At 36.8% G+C, this 22,148-nt stretch overlaps 1 pseudogene; it reads left to right on the forward strand.

Moving 5' to 3' along the window:
• Positions 1-400: 400 nt before the first annotated feature.
• On the forward strand, positions 401-880 carry LOC100438166 (protein MIX23-like; annotated as a pseudogene).
• The last annotated feature ends 21,268 nt before the right edge of the window (positions 881-22,148 follow it).

A 22,148-nucleotide genomic window follows, 5' to 3' on the forward strand; every position in this document is an offset into this window, starting at 1 on the left:
CGTAATTGGACCCTGAGTTTTACAATGAAAGTTATGGCATTATTTGTTTAATTTCTGAAGACTTCTTTATTCAACCATCTTTTCAGTTGTTTTTCAGAAAATATTTATTGAGCGTTCACCATGGATTAGCTCTTCCAAAGGACAGTCAAGGTTCTTGGCCTCAAGAAGTTTACATTCTACAGAAAAGCTATTAACTGAGGAGCACATGTATGGTAGGATTTTCCTCTTCTGCATATAGTAGATAGGGCTCTTCACATACTATTGTATCCCCAGCCTCATTTCATCCTTTCCAGTGGCTCATGTAGAAGAAGAAATCAGAGGACCTAACTTTTCCAAGGTCTACAGGTAGGAAATCAATGCAAGCTAAGCGGTTTAAAACATCTCATTTTTCTGATCCAATATGGCGGCGCCCAGTGGTGATGTGAATTGTGAGGAGTTTCCTAAGTTCCAGGAATTATTACTCAAGGTGATGAGGAAAATTGATGACAGAATAGTACATGAGTTAAACACTATGGTTCCCACAGCTTCCTTTGCAGGGAAAAATTGATGCCAGCCAAACCTATAAACAATTTTATGAGTCTTTGATGGCAGCTCATGCCAATAGGGAAAGAGCCATAAAAAAATTGTATAGTCCAGACCTCAGCAGTAGTAAAAAACTTCCAAGAAGAGAAAGATAAAAATTTGGATGATTTAACATTATTAAAGCAACTTAGAAAAGAGCAGAAAAAGTTGAAATGCAGTCAGAACTGAATGTTGAAGAGTGGTAAATGAAAGGAGCTGGAAGGTGTTTAATGAATACTGCCAAATTCACTTCAAGCCTCCAAAGAATGAAGAAAGCGATACTTTTTTTTTTTTTAAAAAGGACTGGATCATCTCATAGGAGCTAAGCATGACACATATCAATAAGACAAGCTTCCTGGGATGATTTCTGAGCCAACAGCCCAAGACCTTTTGTTGATTTCAGCCCCACTTAGTCAAGACCTCAAGTATAAATAATTGTGATAATTATGGAGAAATCAACTGCTATTTTATACTGATTCTTTAAAAGATTGTTTGTAACTATTAAAATAATTTTCTGACTCAGTGTACATTTTTAAAAATCTCATCTTTCTCAAATAATCAGAAAATTATATTTCTCAAATTCCTTTCATACCTATATACACTAAAGCAGCATAGATTCAGAAATAGCACAACTGTAATTTTGGATGGGCAAATTACTGGGTATGTACTAAAGAAATGAAATAACAAAATCAATGAAGGTCATTCATAGCTCTTGACTGTGATGTGGTGATCATCTAAATAGCCTGACTCTAGGTTATATTGAAGGATAAATATCAATAAGGCAAATACAACACATGAACTGCATTTTAAAATTCCACCCCTTAGCAAAGGAATCTCTTTACCCTCCCTCCCATACCCTCTCCCATATGTATAAGAACACAGTCACACAATTAAATTTTGGGTGTTATTCTCCTTAAAGTGTACTTCAAGTAATTACAAAGCAACAGAAAAAAAAAGTTTATCCTACTGAACATTAAGCCACAAGCTGTTGCAGAATTATGAACAATTTATTTCAATAGTAAAGCAAGAATACATACTCGGAACTTCATGGAAGTCCATACTACCCCAGATTCACTCGACATTCAACAAATTTTTTCACTGAGCTTCTCCCTGTTTGGGGCTCCTAATACTCAGACCTCATGAGTAAGGATGCAGAATCCTGAGCAGGAAACTTTCAAATCTTGCACCTGGGGCTACACTAGCTCAGTGTCCCTGGCTCAAAGTTCTGAAACTAGAAGTGATTAAGCATGAAATAGCTCTGTACTGGATACTGGATACTGGAGTATCTTACTTTTCTTTTATAAATGACTGTTTATCCACATGAGGTAAAAGTCACTATTTCATAAACAGTTGATAAAGAAAATCTAACTTGAACTGGTTTAAACAGAAGAGGGAATCTTCTGAAAAGTCCACAAACAAATAAATTTGACTTCTGACTTGACAGCGTTCAGGGACTCAAAAGACGTCTCTGGCTCCCTGTGTCTAACATGTCAACCGTGTTGGCTTCTTAGCTGCTACACGGTGAGCAAGATGTCTGCCCACAGTGCACTTCTTACATTTTCCCCTACACAATGAAAGTTCTGGACCTGACTCTCATTGGCCTATATTGGGCTACGGGCCAGAGGAATGCCATTTCTGATTAGCCAGTCTGAATCACATGTTCATCCCTGGATTCAGGGATAGAGTCAACTCTATTTAGGCTGAGAGTAGCAGAAAGGGTGGTTCTCCCAGAAGTTCAGATTAGCATTAACTAAAAGAAAGGAAAATACATACTAGGTAGCAAAAAAGAGCACATGTTCACTACAGATGACAAGTGTAGGTCTCCCAGGCAATAAGAATTTCCATTTGTAAATGAGGTACTGCAGAGAAAGAGGTGTGGATTTGAAGTCAAAATTTCTTAATTCTAATGTTAGTTAGTTCAACTGGTTTTAGCTACATGACAGGGGTCTTGTAAGAATTAAATGAGTATTTAGTGAAAGTGTTTCATTAACATTTGAATATTAATTTATAGTTAAATACTATCATTATTACCAAGAAGCTAAGAATGTGTCCTTTGGAACGGTATTTTTCCAAATATCTGAGTTCCATCAAAGCAACTCTATCAAAGCAAAGTAACAAATATATGAACATAATAAAGTAGTTGTAGTAGATATTGTGTGTTGCCCACCTCCCTTTCGCCTGACTGACAGAACCCCACTTTAATTAAAAAAACCCACTCCCCTCCATAGTGTCATGTGCTTCATTAAGCTACAATGGCAATGCCATCTTGTGGTGTTGCCATCCGCTAGATCCTTGGAGTCTTCTGATCCAGCCAATAGACATGATTCCAGAAAGTAAGAAAAAACACACTCTTAAGTGCCTTCCCTCAGAAGTAACATACGTCAATTTTGCTCATATTTCATTGGCCAGAACTGCACATAAACTTGATCAAGATGAAAGAAGTGATGGAAAATGTAGCCCCTGTCTGGACAACTACTTCAAAAAGACAAGTCTATTCCATGGAAGGTGGAACACACAGCCAGCCATGTCTACTGCTACAGCCATGTTAAATGAAATGGCCGTCAATACTGACACAAACTCTTGTCAAGGGAAAGGAAAGAAGGTGGAAATTCTTTAAGTCAAGACCATCAATTTTCTAGAGCTTCTATAGCAAATTATCACAAACTTAGTGGCTTAAAAACAACAGAAATTAATACCCTCTCAGTTTTGGAGGCCAGAAGTCTAAAATCAATGTGTTGGCAGGGCTATTCTCTTTCTGAAGGCTCCAGAGGAGACTCCTACCTTGCCTCTTCCAGGTTTTGATGGTTTCGAGTCTTGCTTGGCTTATAACTATACAACCCCAGTCTCTGCCTCCAGATTCAGATGGTCTTCTCTTTGTGTCTTCTTTCCTTCTTCTCTGTGTCTGTGTCTTCTAAAGACACTTTTCACTGAACATTTTGCATTTCACATTCATTAAGGCCTACCCTAGTCTAGGATGATCTAATTTGAAGATCCTTACCTTAATTACATCCTCAAATATGGTTTTTCTAAGTAAAGTTAGATTCATAAATTATGAGTGAACACACTTTTTTCCACCCAGGAAAAAAAAATGGGAGGGGAAAGGGGGGCACTATTCAAACCACTACATGTTTTTTGAGAGCCCTAGAATGGGTTAGGTTTAAGTGTATATTCTTCATCTTGGCTAAATAGGATGAGTTCACACAGTCTTATGTAACTGAGATGCTAAAAAAAACTAATTCTTTACATGAAAAGGTAAAATTATTTTGTACAAGAGCAATAGACATCATTGCTAGAGAACTATCTGCATATGGGAATTGATAACAATTATCAATGCTACTTGTTCTGGTTTTTATTAATTTATTATACTTATTTATGTATGAGACGCAGTGATAAAATATGCAAATAATTGAGATAGACCTGGATTCAGTTATTAGCTCAGATACTTCATAGATAAGTGATCTTGGGAAAGTTACTTAACCTCCTTAAGCCTTTGCTTTCTCATATACAACAGGGATGGTTGAATTGTATCACACAAGATGTGACACGTCATCAGTCGTAACAAATGTACCACCGTGGTGCAGGATGTTGATCTTGGGAGAGGTTGAACATATGTGGAAATGGGGGTATTTGGAAACTCTTCATACTTTCTGATGAACTTTGCATAAACTTAAAAGTGCTCTAAAAGCCAAAGTTTATGAATTTTAAAAAATCACAGTGAATTGCAGTGCATGATATACACAAAGTTTATACACACAAAATATGCAATATTTAATCAGACCTGCTCACTGCCTATATAAATCATATCTTTCCTTTAAGTTCCATCTCAACACTTACCCTCTAGAAACCCCTTTTGATTCTCCCTTCCTATGTAGATCTTTCCTGTACCTGAAATCCCATATGTGTAACCCATAGGAAAAACAAATAATGTGTCCTCCAAAGATCTATTATTATTTCAGGTTTTCACATAAAATGTCTTCAAAACTATAAGCTTTTCTTTGAAGAATGGGACCATATTTTTCCGATGTTCTTGGTCTTTTTTTAGAAGCTTGATGTTTGCTTAATAAATGAGGAATAACTAACCCCTAAAGTAAAAAAAAAAATTAATACAGTGTATCCAAACTATTTAAACTCATGTGAAAAGAATCTTCCCCTTGAAAATAATGTCAGAATTAATCTTTAGATTTCTCACCATGCAAAATGTAAATACTGCAGCATCTGCGTGTTTGTTGATAGTGTTTTATGCTTACATAAATATTTATATACACAATTTAAATCTAAGGTTCCCCTTCCCACCCCACATCTTATTTTCTGTACCAAATGATCAGTGTGTGGGATTAAATTTTCTAGGAGTAGCACACAGCTGTTAGGTGCCACAAATATATTAAGCTACAAAAGTTTATTTGAAGGCATTTCTGAAAAAGGCTCACCACCTCATCTGTGATAAGTCTCAGAGCCTTTCATTCATTATAATTAGGTTCAACAGCCAAATAAAACTACTACCTTTAAGCCTGACAATTGAAGGTCATGTTCAAAGTTGGAGAGAGGACACAGTGGAACATATGAGAAGGAGTTTCTATAAAAACTTACCCTTACTCTGTGGTGTTTTAACACATGTAGTCCATGGTTTGCTGAGTTATTTGTTTTAGTCCTACAAATGAAGAAAATAAAAATCCATTCCAGGTTGGGAGAATCTCACATTAGGAAAAACAATGAGCATTTTAAAATTAAAAATAATTATAACCATCAGACTTTATTGAATACCCACAAGTAGGGTAGTTTTGAAATATTAGTAGGCAGTAGACAGGCTTCTCTTTGAGAGTTCAAATCTTCATTACATTAAAGATATTAGCCAGGCACAATGGCTCATGCCTGTAATCCCAACACTTTGGGAGGCTGAGGTGGGAGGATTGCTTGAGGGCAGGAGTTCAAGATCAGCCTGCTCAACATAGTGAGACCTCATCTCTATTAAACAAACAAAATGACATTAAAACATACAACTCTGGCCAGGCGCAGTGGCTCACACCTGTAATCCCAGCACTTTGGGAGGCCGAGGTGGGTCGATCATGCGTTCAGGAGATTGAGAGCATCCTGGCTAACATGGTGAAACCCCGTTTCTACTAAAAATACAAAAAATTAGCCGGATGTGGTGGTGGGCGCCTGTGGTCCCAGCTACTTGGGAGGCTGAGGCAGGAGAATGGCATGAACCCAGGAGGCAAAGCTTGCAGTGAGCTGAGATCACGCCACTGCACTCCAGTCTGGGAGACAGCGAGACTCTGTCCCCACCCCCCACCCCCCCTCACCAAAAAAATACAACTCTCAATAAATCCAAATTTTGAATTTCAAAAGGGATTTTATAATTTTTAGTAACACACTTATTTATTCTAGGTAAGCCCATGGAAATCTTGTAGGCTGTGAGCACTCAGCTTATATCACTAAATGAATAAATGCCTTGTTTGCATCAGGTGATTTGCCAGCATTGTCTCTTTACAATACCCTTTAAGGTAGAAATTATTTTTCCCTTTTACAAATGAGGAAACTGAGCTGGAAGAGCCTAAGGAGCATTCCTAGGATCATGAGAGCAGTAAAGAGCGGAGTCAAGGTTCAAATGTAACTTAGTCTGGCCTCTGTGCCCAGACTCTTTCCCGCCATCCTCTGCCCATCCAAATAATTTGGGTCTTGACATATCTCCTTAACTTGTATTGGATGAAAAACAATTTAATCAATATTTATTGTCTATAACTCAACAGTAAATTAATTGTCTGCCTTGGGACCACTATGACTCATACACAGGTATATAACTTCTGACACAGGTGTCACATTTTTTCCTAACTGCAACTGCAAACAACATGAGGGCACCTCCACCCTTACTCTCCCTCCCCAGCATGTGGCCTGTATGCCGTGTATATGGGAGGCATAATAACATTGTCAAGGAACACACAATTTTCACTAACAATCAATGTCAAGTCCCTATGTGAAAATCAAATGGAGTCCAGGTTTTCTGTAAATGTAATTCTACTGAGTTAAAACCAAAATTGTTATATGACAAATTATTGTATGTATCATGTTAAACTGTATAAATATAAATCTGGTTCTATAGAAGTTATCAAAACAGACTGCTCTTTCTTCCCTTGAAGCTTGGGTAGAAGGGACCAACCTCATTAGCAACTAAAGAAAAATTGTATTTGAACACAGAGGGATAGGAGAAAGAAGAATGTTTTTCTGAGGAAGAGGATAATTATCTGGCAGGTGGGAAAATATTAATTTAAAGAGACTATGTCCCTAAAATATTCTTACACAGGGACAAATGTAGAGTCTATTTCTCCTTTAATTTTTTTTATTTTGACATAACTTCAGATTTAACGTGAAATTGCAGGAATAGTACAAAAAATTCCTAAATCCCTTACCCGGATTAGCCAAGTGTTAACATTTTACCATATTTGCTTTTACTTTCTCTCTCTCTCTCTCTGTGTGTGCGTATATATGTATATGTATATATGTATACGTGTGTATATATGTATGTGTATATATCTACATGTATATATATGCACATGTATATATATATATGTATATGTATATATACACACACACATACACTTTTCCCCCTGATTCTGAGGTTAAGTATGAACATGATATTCCTTCATGCCTAAATGTATCAGTGCATTTCCTAAAAGTGTGAGCATTCTTAGATAACCACAATATAATTTTCACAGCTAGGAAATTAATATTGAAGCAATACCATTATCTAAACAACAAACTTTACTCAGACTTTGCCAATTGTCCCAATTAAATCCTTATAGGAAAAAAAAGTCCCAGATCAATTATTGTATTTGCTTATATGGTCTTAACCTGGAACTGTTTCTTGGTCTTTTTTTGTGTGTTTTATGACATTGACATTTTTAAGAGTACAAGTGGACAATCTGGCCTTGTCTGATATTTCTTCATGATTTGATTCAGTTTTGCACTATGGGCAGGACTCAAGGATGTCATGTTTTTCTCAATGCATCAGATAAGAAGGCATTTGATGCCAATTTTCCCCATTAATGGTGATGTTTACTCTGATAGGTATTAAGGTAATGATTGTGAGGTGTCTCTAGTAAAAAGTTACTATTTTTGCTTTGTAATTAATTGGGGTCTTGTGGGGAAATATAATGTCATTTTTAAAATATTATTTTAATTCTAGTATTATAAAGCAAGTATTTTTTGATCTTATTAGCATCATATAAGCTATCCATAGTCCTGAATTTTCAAGAGGCTAAAAAAGTTCTATCTGGAACACTCATGTGTTTTGAATGAGACGAATTACAGTGTGTATATTCTATCCAATACATGGACTTTTCTACATATTTTGAGGAAAAAAAATGGTCTCATGGTTATAGGTTAATAGTTGTTTGATAAAACATAAAACATTGCCCCTTTTATAATCATTCTTATTGTTCTTGAAACGAGGACCTTATTCACCCAAAACAGTTTAGTTGACAACTAATTTTAATTTAATGTAAGGCAAGATTTGTTAATATTTTCTAAGAAATGTTTATTTTGAAAAGGTGTCCATTGGCACATCTTCTCCTAAAGGCTTAAATATAATCTGATTGTTGGGAGATAAATTCAGGATTGCGGATAGTTCATAATTATTGTGGCCTTCAGTTGGATGAAGTAGCAAAATATTTGTCTTCAGATAGACCTTTCAGGAATCTTGTTACCTAATAAATACATGTATGAGATCACCCTGGCTGCTCTAAGGAAAATGGGTTAGAGAGGGAGAAGTGTTGGAAACAAGGAGATCACACAGGAGACTGTTCAATAATCTAATGAAGAGATTACAATTACACCAACTCAAGATATAAATCAGAGGCTGGATCAATAGGAACTCATGATCATGTGGATACAGGGAGTAAGATACACAGAGATATCAGGACAACTGTCTGGATTAAATTTGAACAACAGTGTGAGTGTGGAAAAGGTGACAGTTACTAAGAAGGGAAGACTAGGGAGGTAAGAGGAGTTTTGCACATGTTGCTTTTGAGATGTCATTGAGGTATCCCAGTGGACATAACCAGGAGGTCTTTGGACGTACAAGGCTGGAGCATGGAAGAGACATTAAGGTGGAACTATTGTGCTTAGTGCTTCATTTATTAAGATTAATCTAGTACCATTTTTCGATTAGCTTCCATCAAATGTGATTTTGTTTAAACTCAAAACCACCATCTGAAACTGATGAAGTAAGCATTAACCAGTTTTATAGCAAGTTTGTACTCTTGTGATGGCAGAGCCAAGTCAAGCAATAATAATACGTTTAGTTAGGCACTGTGCAAGCACTTTAAGTACACTCTCTCATTTAAATCAAATTTTTAAAGTAAAGAAAGGGATCCTGTACTCACCATAGTAAAATACCACATGACTTTTCCATCATGAAAAATCTATTGACCTTTCTGTCCATGCACCAGCTTCTTTCTCTGAAAATAATCTACGTCCACACCCCATGCTCTCCTCCTCACCACTTCAAGCTTCCTTTTCCTGCCCTCTATCCATGTTGGTAAACATGGCCCAGTTTGCTGTCCAGAATTGATTGTTCAGGGAAAGGGAGGAAGGAACCAAGCCAAAGTGGGACCAAAGTTTTTCTCCAGAGATTTATGGTCAGAGTCAAAGATTCCAACTCAGTCTAGGTGCTCTCCGAAACCGAGGAACATAAACCTAGGAAAGGGTTGTGTGTCTTTGTTCTACACTGTGGGCAAAGAATATCATAAAGAACTGCTCAGCAAGAGAGGCCACAAGAAGCTGATCCAAAGGGATCAGTGAGGACGAGATTCCGGGGGTTCTGACTCCTGAGGGAAAGTCATATTTCCATCCTCTGACCCACACAGTAGCCCAGTATCCTTACTTTGCTCGATTGGAGCCAAGTTTCTGTTACTTGCACTTGCCAAGGCTGATCTGGCTACTCTACTGCTGAGTGCCCAATCTGCCAGCGGCAGAAATCCACACTGAGTCCTCAATGTGGTACCATTCCCTAGGTTGATCAGCCAACTTCCTGATGGCAAGTGGATTACACTGGAGCGTTAATTTTATGGAAAGGGCAGTGTTTTGTTCTCACTGGAATAAACTAATCTGGATTTGGAGTTGCCTTCTCTGCTTCTTCCAAAACTACCATCCATAACCTTATCCATCATCATAGTATTTCACACAGCATTGCTTCTGATCAAGGAAATCACTTCACAGTTAATGAAGTGCAGCAATGGGCCCAGGCCTATAGGATTCACTGGTTTCACCAGGTTCCCCACCATCCTGAAGCAGCTAGCCTAATAGAATAGTGGAATACTTTGGCCAGACGTGGTGGCTCACACCTGTAATCCCAGCACTTTGGGAGGCTGAGGCGGGCGGATCACAAGGTCAGGAGATCAAGACCATCCGGGCTAACACAGTGAACCCCCGTCTCTACTAAAAATACAAAAAAAAAAAAAAAATTAGCCAGGCGTGGTGGCGGGCGCCTGTAGTCCCAGCTACTCAGGAGGCTGAGGTGGGAGAATGGTGTGAACCCGGGAGGCGGAGCTTGCACTGAGCCGAGATCACGCCACTGCACTCCAGCCTGGGCAACAGAGCAAGAGTCCATCTCAAAAAAAAAAAAAAAAAAAAAAAAAAAAAAAAAAAAAAAAAAATGGAATACTTTTTGAAGACTCAATTTCAGTGCCAATTATGTGACAATACCTCCAAGAGGCTATCTATGCTCTGAATCAGCATCCAATATATGATACGGTTTCTCCCATGGCCAGGATTCATGGGTTCCAAGAATCAATGGGTAGAAATGGCACAACTCATATTATCCCTGGTGATATACTAGCACAATGGTTGCTTCCTGTCCCTGCAACCTTATGTTCTTCTGGTATAGATATATTAGCTCCAATGGGAGAAATATTTTTACTAAGAAACACAACAATAATTTCATTGAAACAGAAGTTAAGACGATCATCTTAACTAGTCACCTTGGACTCCTCCTGCCTCTGAATTAACAGGCAAGGAAGGGAGCTACTATGTAGGATGGGGTAATCAATCCTGGTTACCAAGGGGAAATTGGACTGCTGCTACACAAGGGAGGCAAGGAAGAGTATGTCTTAAACATAGGAGATCTTTTAGGGTGTATCTTAGTACTACCCTGTTCTTTGATTAAAGCCAATGCAAAACCACAAAATCACAATTCAGGTAGGACTGCTAATGGCCCAGACTCTTCAAAAATAATGGGATTTTACTTGGTTGTGTTTTCTGCCTACCAAGCAAAGAACCATGACCAGCTGAACTGATTACTGAGAACAAAGGAAATATGGCATGTATACTAGCAGAAGATAGTTACAAATGACAGCTATAACCATGTGTCTACTTACAGAGATGAGGACTGTAATTGTATTTCTTCCTTATTTTCTTATAAATATGTTTGTATGTATATTATATATGTATTCATGTATGTATCTGTATATATATGAAGCAAATATTTTGTTTTCTTCCTCTCTTATTCCCTTATCATCTAACATAAGATGTATTAATAATAGTTGAGTTTATATCACCATATTTAAGTTTTATTTTGAAGAGTGAACACCATCAATTTTAAAAAACCTGTCAGGCTGGGCACAGAGCCTCACGCCTATAATCCCAGCACTTTGGGAGGCCAAGGCGGGTGGATCACCTGAAGTCGAGAGTTCGAGACCAGCCTGACCAACATGGAGAAACCCGTTTGTACAAAAACACAAAATTAGCTGGGCATAGTGGTGCATGCCTATAATCCCAGATGCTAAGGAGGCTGAGGCAGAATCACTTGAACTCGGGAGGCGGAGGTTGTGGTGAGCCGAGATCACGCCATTGCACCCCAGCCTTGGGAACAAGAGTGAAAGTCCATCTCAAACAAACAAAAACAAAAACAAAAACAAAAAACCTGGCAATATCAAGTGTTGGTTAAGATGTGAATCAGTTTGAGCTCTTATACATTACGGTGGGATGCAAAAATGGTACAGCCACTTGGAGAAGAGTTTGGCATTTATCTATACTTGCCATATGGCCCAATAATCCCACTCCTAGATATTTATCCTAGAGAAATAAAAGCTTATATTAAACATAAAAACTCTTATGCAAATACTTATATTAATAGCATTCATAACTACTCCCACCAGAAAATATCCCAAATGTCCTTCAATACATGAATGTATAAACCATAGGTACATGCATGCAATGGAATACTACTCAGTAATAAAAAGGAATGAACTATCAATACGTTCAGCAATACGAATGAATCTCACATACACTGTGATTAGTGAAAGCCAGAGCAAAATGTTATATACTATATCATTCCCTTTATATGGCCTTCTGGAAAAGTAAAACTATAAAGATGGAGAACAGATTAGTGGTTATCTAGGATTAGGGTTGGGGAAAGGTTCTGACTACAAAGCAGCAGCATGAGGGAATTTTTTGAAGGTGAAGCTAACTGTTCTATATCCTGATTGTGGCGGTAGTAGTTACAAAACTCTATGGATTTGCTAAAACTCACAGAACTGCACAACAAGTAAAAAGTGAATTTTAATGACATATTTTAAAAGTGTCATTAAAAGGATTTTAAGCAAGGTAATATGTTTTAGAATGATTCAGTGTGAAGAATGGATTGGATCAGATGTATCAAACACCAGAGACATGAAATTTGCCTAGGGCTGTTGCATTAATCCAGTAGCGATTAAGGTTAACTAGGGTAGTGACAGTGAGGATGGAGAGAAGTGGATGGGTTTGAGAGACACTACATAGTAAAACTGGCAGACTACGAGGAATAAGAGATAATATTCATGTTTTTGACTTAAGCAAGTGTCATTCACCAGGACAAAACTGGATATAGAAAGACTTTAGAGAGAGAACAGTTGCTCAGTTTGGAATACATTAAGGTTTGTGATATAATTGTGTGTTTCTAGGCAGATAGTTACACGGTACCATGGCTGAACTAAAATACTTCTGTTCTATCCAGGTAATGGTGCTGAGGAGTGACATAATATACCATAATTATATAACTGACATTTCCAGGAACCCAAAGCAGTTCATGAAAAATGCAACGTGTGTCTTCTCAGTTCATTGAATTATTCCTCCTGGAAACATTTCCAGCTTGGGACCTGGAGCCTGTTCACATCAATTTGTTGTCTGCACAAAGGTGCAAAAACTGATGAGTAGAGTTTGAATAACAAGGACAATTACTTAGCCCCCTACAGTAGCTTGAATTTCTCTCTAGCTCATGCCAGTTTTCAGCTCTACTGAGAGCATGCTCTTCTGCCTAAAGAAACAAAAAATGCTGAGAGGAGGATAGATGTTTTCAGAAGCCCTTGAAAGCCTTTCTCCAATAATGCAGCTAAGGTAGCCTTCAATTTTACAGCTCAAGGACAATGAGAAAAAACATATTTGCCTCTTGTCACATAATATTTCTCAGTAGGATTAATTATAGTTGTGTACTTAATACTTAAAATCAGTAGTATTGGTTGGGTTTTTGTTCTCCTTAGTGCTGGAAGAGTTGATATGATGCCTGCCCTGCAGATCTAGATATTGTCATTTTCTCACCACCCCTCCCAACAAAGCAAAAAATGAGCCAATAAAGTATAGGGGTTCTCAAAGGCACAGACGACAATACTTGTTCCTATGTTGTTTTGAGTTCTTTTAATTGTTTCATTTGTATAGATCTGGTCTTCAAGAATATCATGTCCTCTAAGAAGGATATGTTTGCTCTTTCTGTTGACTCCTTCCCTGTCCTTTGTGCAGTCCTGGATACACATTCTGAATTCAAAAAGTACCAAAAAAGCACTGTGATAAACAGTAACGAACCTTAAAAGGTTCTTGGTTGAGCTTTACTTTGAGTTAATGTTTAAGTCTCCTTCTTTCCCCATCTTATCGTCTGTTCCTATCATGCTCTACCCCTGACCCCAACTCACATACAAACCTTTTTTTTTTTTTACTTTTGCATCTCTTTCACTCTTTCCCAGGTTCCTAAAGGCAAGGAGGAGCCTGTTATAAATCTTAGAGAATGAGTTAATTTCCTTATGACAGATGTTTTCAATAGTCTCAGAGCTCCATCTGGGCCTAATTGGGATTTAGAGTTTGCCTGATTGTGAGGAACTAGTGGTTTCACTGAGAGTTGTCCTTTTTAGAGAAGTAGGGGAAGGATAACAGGACCTAGAGGATAAAATTTTATGTGTGCATAGGTTTATGGCATAGGGGAAAGTGGAGCAATGAAGAGAACAGGATGGCGTTTGTTCCCTAGGCCAGAGCCTAGACTAGGTCTGATTCCTGGGAAGAAGGAAAGTTATAGTAGTTGTGCAGTAAACACAACTACTTGTAATAACTCTTGAATAACTTTATGAGTCATAGGACCTAAACAGAGATGTTTTGTGACAAAGGTAGCCAATTCTAAACCTTCATTTAATACCCTAGCAGCTTTCCAAAAACATCACAAAAGGAGCTTCTAGGGTATGACTCTAGGAATTCCATCCTCATGAAAACATGAGACTGAATGAGTAGGAGATAATCAGGTAAAGACTTGGGAGAGTCAGGAGGACATTTCAGGCAAAGCAGACAACTTGAGCAAAAGCACAAGAAACAGCTCAATGTTTGAGAGAATCTCAAGTAACTCATTATTGATGGAGCTTGATGTTACAAGACATGGAGTAGCAAGTGTAAGAATAAAGAATAGGAAAGTCCCTCTTGCTATGTCTAAAAGCTGGGATTCCACCTTGTAAGCCAAGGATTGCCAATTCTAGTCCAGTGGTTGTGGCTGCCTGAAGGTCTGAGTTAAGGAGTCTGGGGTGGCATTTAGACTCAGCAGGATCAGAGGCAAGAGAGGCGAGTGATAGCACATATGCCAGGTTTTGATGTTCCTGCTTTGACAATGAGGAGCCATTGATAGTTCTTTGCCCCCAGCAAATGCAAACCTCAAAGGCATATATTATACACCATCAGAGTATACTTATTGTTTGATAAATTTGGGCTATTTTTTTAGATCCTGAGAGATCACTGATTATTTTTATCACATTTATTGTGCCCTCCTCATCTGTGAAGGTCTTCTGATAAGGTTGAAATATATGCTGAATTAGCCAATAATATCAGTCCTTTCTGAGTCTTTAAAAATTGATCTGTACAAAGTTTAGCTGAGGTCTGTAGTCCTTAATCCTCCCATTTCAGTGTGACGTGCAGCCTAATGAGTCTCTCAAAAGTTGCTTTGAGTAGATCTGCCAATTAGCAAGTCACTTTAGTATGTTAGGTGCTAACCCCAGTTTCATTCTATAAACTTGACTTCTCATCTTTTCTGTTTTTCCTTGGGTTCTCCTGAGATTTTAAGTCAAGGAAGAATCTCCACTTAAATATACTCAATAATAAACTAGCCAAACTAAAAAGAGAGTGACTTAAAACTTTCTATTACTTTTAAAAGTTACCATTAATACTATTACATAATGCAGATGTTAGGGGGAGGAGAGACCATCGCTAAACCTGACTTTTGCAGGATTGAGGTACACAGTCTGTGGATCTCATTGAAAAATGGCATATTGAACTATAACAGAATTTCAGAGGAGAAAGTATGTAAGAGGAACAGACAACTGACTTAGATTAGCAAAATGGGGCTCTGGACATGTGAAGCTCAGCTTATACTACATCACTCTAAAAGTATATATTCAGAACTGATCAATTGCCTATCCATAATAGATTTCTTTTTAACTACATTATAAATAAAATTTTAAGATTTTATCATGTAGTAAATAATAACAAATCTTTTAATATTATGGTAGGCTTTCCTTTCCAGCCATATTTTTATATTTATTGTTCACCACTGAGTTTTCTGTTTTTCTTACATTTGGGTGCATAACATTGAATATAACTACCAATGCCGGAAAATTTTAATTTTTTAATTTTTAATTTTTCTCAATTATTTGGATACTCTCATGCTGCCAGCAGTTTTCTAGAGTTTTTCATTTGGGTACTCCACCCTCAGCTCACACATTGCACTTCGTTCCTCTATACCAGCATCCTCATCATATGCTTTCATTCTAAGGCTTTTTGCTCACAGTAGCAAGATACCTGCCATAGTCCAAGCATCATTATCTCACAAGACAGTATCCCAAAGAGGAAGAAAGGGGACAAGGACAAAGTGTAATTTCACCCAGTTTTATCAAGGGGAAAAAGCTCTTTAAGAGGTCACGCAGGTGACATTCCATTACGTTTCATAGGCCAAAAAATGAGTCAAATGGCCATGCGGTGCAGAAGAATATAGATAAACGAGTATGTGGCAGAAATGGATGGGATTGCCAAGACTAAAATAACCAATTCATAGCTCTTTCTTTTGAACTAGACACATGGCTCCTCCAAACAAATTCTAGGTATTATTTATCAAGAAAAAAATTAGGAATGGCTTTTGGCCAGGCAATCAAAAATTTCTGATACATTACTCCATTGAAGGAATGGATATAATGTGGACGTGAAGGGTTTTCTTGATTTAGAAATTTGGTAGATAATAGAGAATGGTGGAAGATGAGCAAGTTGAGTTGAGAGAAGAGAGATGATTTTCATTTTGGGCTCATCAAATTTGAAATGCCTGTGGTGCATTGAGGTGGCTGTGTCCAAGAAGATGGGGGACACAAGGAACCAGATCTTAGGAAAAAGTGTGCAGAAGAGAGACTTGAGATCCAGTAGTGTAACTAATGACGGTTGCAGCCATAGGTTTGAATATAAGCAGTGAGGGGAAGTATAAAGAGACAGATGACAGAGGAACTAGTATGAAATGCCAATCAATAATTTAAGGATGGGAAGAGAAATTCAGATGTGGAAGCTGGCTTGGAAAGATAAGACAGAGATAAGAGAAAAACCAGGTGGGGTAATGTCATGAAAATCCAGAAAGACTTTCAAAAAAGGACTGAAAAAGAGAGTCAAATGCTGCTGAAAAGTCAAACAAGACGAAAGTAGAAAACAATGAGACGACTTGGGCAATTAGGACATGTTGTTGCGTAGCAGTATTTTCAATAGAATGATTAAGAAAACTGCCAAGTCATAGTGGGTTGAACAGTAAATGAGAACCAAGGAAAAGGAGAAAAGTATTTAGCTAGTTACCACACATACACTACAGTTATTACTAAGGTTTACGATATCTTAATTTTTAAAAAGAATGAAAACGGTAGAAATTTTAGCCACTATGATTTTTTTCTGCATGCCTTTTCAGCATAATCATCGATGGTGTCTAATCTGTCTGCCCACAGACAGATGTCTGTATTTAGTATTATGTATGTATGTATTTAGTATTATTTAGTATGAATTTTTCAATTTCATAAATACTATCATTCAACTTGAGATCTAATCCTAATCAATCCTTATTAGCTTTGCGACTTATGTGGTTCATCCAAAGGTCGCACATCTAGTCTGTAAGATAATTCAAAGTCCACATTCTTTACAATTGAGAATTCTGGTGAGTCTACTGAAGTGAGTCAGTTCCCACTTAAAAAATGCCAGTGTGACTTTAATTTTTCCACATGAATCTATCTACCTCCCCTTCCACAGCGCAACAGACAAAATGAGGGCTATGAGAGAAGATATTGAATATATATATTCAATATATACATATTCTATATATATATTCAATATATACATATTCTATATATATTCTATATATATTCAATATATATATTCTATATATATTCTATATATTCAATATATACATATTCTATATATATTCTATATATATTCTATATATATTCTATATATATATTCTATATATATTCTATATATATATTCTATATATATTTAATATATATATTCAATATATATTCAATATATATTCTATATATATTCTATATATATTCTATATATATTCAATATATATACTCTATATATATACTATATATATTCAATATATATTCAATATATATATTCTATATATATACTATATATATTCTATATATATTCAATATATATATTCTATATATATTCTATATATATTCAATATATATATTCTATATATATTCAATATATATCTATATATATTCAATATATATATTCTATATATATACTATATATTCAATATATATATTCTATATATATACTATATATTCAATATATATATTCTATATATTTTCTATATATATATTCTATATATACTCTATATATTTTCTATATATATTCTATATATATTCTATATATATTCAATACATATATTCTATATATATTCAATATATATATAGAATATATATAGAATATGTATATATTGAATACATATATATTGAATACATATATATATTGAATAATATATATTCTACATATATATTATATATATACACATATATATATACACACACACAGAATTCTACTAGAGATAGAAGTAAAGAGGGTAGTCTCCATATTGCTGAGGATGAGAAACTCATTTCCTCCTCCCATCCAGCTATCCCCTCTCTTAAAATTTCCAGCCAGCTGTAGCTGAGAAATAGATGAACTGTTAAACAGAGAAGCTCTCCAACAAAGGGCTGTGTGACAGAGTGTAACTCAGTGGTGCCAATAATATAAATCCATCACGTGAGGCCAAGTATGGTGGCATATGCCTGTAATCCCAGCATTTTGGGAGGCCAAGGCAGGTAAATTCCTTGAGTCCAGGAGTTCAACGTCAGCCTGGGAAGCATGGCAAAATCCTGTCCCTACAAAAAGTACAAAAAACTAGCCAGGTATGCTGGCACCTGCCTGTAGTCCCAGCTACTCAGGAGGCTGAGGTGGGAGGATCCCTTGAGCCCGGGAAACAGAGGTTGCAGTGAGCTGAGACCATGCCACTGTACTCCAGCCTTGGCAATAGAGCAAGAACCTGTCTCAAAAATAAATAAATAAATAATAAAAAATAAATTAATCATTTACAAACTTTACCAGTTGTGATACATTCATTGCTGAGGCCTTCAAAATAGCATCATCTTTGATAATAAGCAGTATGTTAATTATGTCATTAAAGTAAAAAATGTGGCGGGAAAACTCTATGCATTCATTTGAAGTCAATCATTTATATTTTAAATGGTTTAGATGTGTAATGTAGGAAACTTTTGCATTGAAATAAAGCAAACAAATTATTACAAAGCATTTCAAAAGAAAAAAGATTGTTATCTGAAATTTTGGCTACTCTTTATTTGTTTTCCATAGCAATTGGCTTGTCTTTGCATTTTACTTTCTCTCTCTACTAGTGAAGAAACAAAAATGACAGTCCTTTGAGCTGTTGCTCTATAACAAAGTAATTTAGGGAGGCAGAAAGAGGATGGAGTCAACTTTTATGAGAAAACTGCTTATGTTTTCCTCTGATAGAACTTTTCCATTCAGATGTTTTATGACAACTACAGTCTCTAAGGACTAACTCTACAAAGACTGATATTTTAAAATAAGATTTCCCTTATTACTTAATCATTGCAATCTGACAATAAAACCATCTGCCTGTAATGAGCCAACTCTGCAAACTGCTCAAGTCCAAAAAACTGAATGTCTGAAAGAACTCATTGTGTTATCCTGGGATGCCAAATTTGACTTTCAGACAGAAACTTTGTGTCTGACTTTTCTTATGCCATCAATGGGATAAGACACTTGCCTACTTTTTTTCTCTACTGTGGGCATCTAATTTTTTTTAATCTGGCTTATTTTACATTAAATGATGAAAGAATCATGATCAGAAGCCCTTAGGGCAATATAGGTTTTCACATGTGCTAAACTGTTGCTGTTCTACAACCAAAAGTGCAATTATTTCTGAGATTTATTGGGCTGTTACGCTAGGTAGTAGGCTTCATATGCAGTTTACTCTTGAATACACGCAAGAATCTTACAGAGTAGGAAATATTATTTTCTTTCTTTTACAGAGAAGAAAACTGAGGCTTAAAGCCATTGAATAAGCTGCCAAAGTCAGAGTTATTAAGTGGCAATAGTAGGACTCAAATTTAGGTATTTTGAGATCAGAGTCTAACAGCCCCCAACCCTTATTATAAATAAAACATACAAACATACATTACTATAATCAATGAGAATTCTCACTTAGAAGGCCACATAATTAATAAGTTAATGCAACATCAAAAAGAAGACTAATTAATATTTATTTAAACAATATAAAGCATTCAAAATATCTGTAATTATGAACTTTTTATTTTCATTTTTAATATAAGAATATTTTGAAAAATAAACAAGAAACTAAACAGATGACTTTCGGTCAGGACTATTTTAAAGGAACCAAATCTTGGTAAGTAGAGCCTGTTATACTAAGTAAGTACTAGGGAAGTTTTGAAACACTTTTGAAAAGGAGAAGTATTTATGCCCAGTTCATTTAGTTTTAAAAGACTGAATTAAAAAAAATAAAAATATTCATTTTGTTATTAGTGACAGACTTTCTAAATAAAACATCTGTTTCCTGAGCTGATGCTTCATAACCAGGTTAACAGGCTCCTTGTGTCACACATGGATACAAAATGACCAAGTGAAGGTCTATCATTGGCCCATCCAGAATGGAACAACAGAGTAAGAAGAAAGTCATGGTCTCTGTGGTGCAGAGCTTCATCAGTTTGATTCTGTTTAAATTTGAATAAACAAGTGTTTCCAGTCACTCTTATCTTCAAGTTAGTGATTGGCAATACATTTGAACTTTTGCCAATTTTATGCATAGAATCCAGTATAAAGTTTATAGTTATAGTCATAATGAGCTTCCTGTCTTACATAACCTAATAATTAAAAGTTGTCCCCAAAATAATTTTCAGCCCATTTTATTTTTTCTTCCAGATCATTCTCAAGATGGTTCTCCTCCTAAGGGAAGGTAATTCCTTCTTTTGGGAAGATGGGGATATGAAATACCCACCATGCAAGACAATATCTGAATTAGTATCACTTGACTCAGAAGAAATTGCTCTGATCCAGTGGCCAACCATACCTCTATTATTCCTCTTTCCCTGTATATTCCCTTAGGAATGCCAAGCAACTAACTAGTATTGAGGCTCTAAAGAGATACACCTGAAGCGGGCAAAGACAAGCCCACTTTCCATTTGTACCAAAGCTCTGACCTGGCCAGGCGTGGTGGCTCACGCCTGTAATTCTAACATTTTGAGAGGCTGAGGCAGCGGGTCACTTGAGCCCAGGAGTTTGAGACCAGCCTGGACAGCATAGCAAGACCCAGTCTCTACAAATCTACAAAAATTAGCTGGGTGTGGTGGTGCACGCCTGTAGTCCCAGCTACTCAGGGGGCTGAAGTGGGAGGATCACCTGAGCCTGGGAGGTCGAGCCTACAGTGAGCTATGATCATGCCACTGCACTCTAGCCTGGTGACAGAGTGAGATCCCATTAAAAAAAAAAAAAAATCTGACTCAGGGCAGGAGGAAAGACTGATTCAACACAAAATTGTAAGAGAAGAGACTAATAGCCGATTGTGATTGAAAATATAGTAAAACATAAGAGCTAAATCATGAATTTTTAATCAGAAAAACCTGGATTTTCATCCTGGATCTACAACTTAGCCATGGGGGTTGCTGATAAACAAAAGAGGAGAGGAGACTATGACCAGTGAATTGAGTCACAGCCTCGCTTTGTATATTTGAGAATATTAATTCTCTTACCTGGTGTGGCAAAGACATGAAGGTGAAAGAAGTCTCAATGGGCATAGGATCATGAAGTCAAGGTGCTCAGGGGATGAAGACTAGGTTCAGAAAAGTCCCTGGGAATGAGAAAAACAATATGCATGTGTTCAAGTCTTCAGGGAAAGGCCGTATAGGAGGATGTTAAATGAGGGCAGATGACATCAGTGCTAATTTGAAGATAGTGGTTTTAAAAGAGGATGAACCTCTAGCATGGAAATGGATAATAATACTAATATCCAACATATAATTAGCATTTGAAACCTGCCAGAAACGAAGTGCTTTATATGTATCACCATGTTTAAGCTTCGCAGTCCTGTAAGGCATATACTCTCCTTACACTCACTGTGCTGATGCAGAAAGGGAGATCCTGAGAATGGAAGTATTTTGCCCAATGGCACCGAGTTTGTAAATGGTCGGACCAGGATTCACACCCAGGCTGACTCCAGAGCCTTTGCTTTCACCCACAGCCATACTGATGCCTCCACATAATAAATCCAGGGAAGAATGAGAGAGGCATACTCTAGTCATTGAGGAAGGGGCTTTCTCTCTAATGACAGTAATGAGCTGCCAAGCTTTAGGAAGGATAGGAAGAGATGGGAAGATAAAAATGTAGAGGATAAAAGGAATGTGAGAAGATAAAGTCATGAATTTGTGGGGGTTCACAGCTTTCCTCCTTTTCTTTTCTCTGATCTCTGAGGAAAGCAAGGACAAGTCATCAGAGAAGAATTATACTCACTTGAGGGACTTTAATGTGAGCAAAGAAAATGTGTGGCCATCATACAAGAAGAGAGCTTAGATTATATGTTTACTTTTGGGGAAGGTTGATGGAAATTGGGATCAGGAGAGAGGAGAGGGGGAGTAAGCGAGAGTGACCACAAAGTTTACAGCCCAAGCTAAGGCACTTTTGTAAGTGGAAAGAGGTGGCATTAATTATTATGATGAACCAACAGGTACAAAGCCCTGGACATTTGATCA

Source organism: Pongo abelii, chromosome 8, assembly GCF_028885655.2.
Source record: "Pongo abelii isolate AG06213 chromosome 8, NHGRI_mPonAbe1-v2.0_pri, whole genome shotgun sequence".
Taxonomy (NCBI): domain Eukaryota; kingdom Metazoa; phylum Chordata; class Mammalia; order Primates; family Hominidae; genus Pongo; species Pongo abelii.